Source organism: Triticum aestivum, chromosome 7A, assembly GCF_018294505.1.
Source record: "Triticum aestivum cultivar Chinese Spring chromosome 7A, IWGSC CS RefSeq v2.1, whole genome shotgun sequence".
Lineage (NCBI taxonomy): Eukaryota > Viridiplantae > Streptophyta > Magnoliopsida > Poales > Poaceae > Triticum > Triticum aestivum.
Genome location: NC_057812.1, coordinates 701,335,913 through 701,336,424, shown reverse-complemented (window position 1 = coordinate 701,336,424; position 512 = coordinate 701,335,913).

The window sequence follows — 512 nt, the reverse complement described above, 5'->3', positions numbered from 1 at the left end:
GGAAGTCTTTTGTTCTACAATATGTCCACATACATTCGCATGTGATAGGGGTATTTTTATCAGTTTTGTCATCGGTTGTATAACACTACTCGGTTTTGCCACTAAAAATTTTCACTACTTGAAGGTAGATGACAAAAATACCCCTAACCCGTTTGTCAACTCCCCTCTCTTTTTGTTGACTTGTGGGCCCATGAAAAGGATAAAAGGAAAATTGGCTATGCAGGGTTTCGAACCCAACACCACCACTTGAATGTTGCGCGGGCTAACCAACTGAACTACGGAAGTCTGTTTTTCTACAAGGAGATATATTCCTTACATTGTTTAGACGGGATAATATGCCAACAGTCATATCTTTTCTTGTTGCTAGCTAGTTGTGCTAGGGTTTGGAAGTTAGTTGGGATCACCCGCACGAGTGGCTAGCCGACTGGAAGAATCTCTCTGGTAACACCGCCACGTTCAATCGATTGATGCGTCACTCACTAATTGGCAGCAACACCACATTTTTTTTGAGA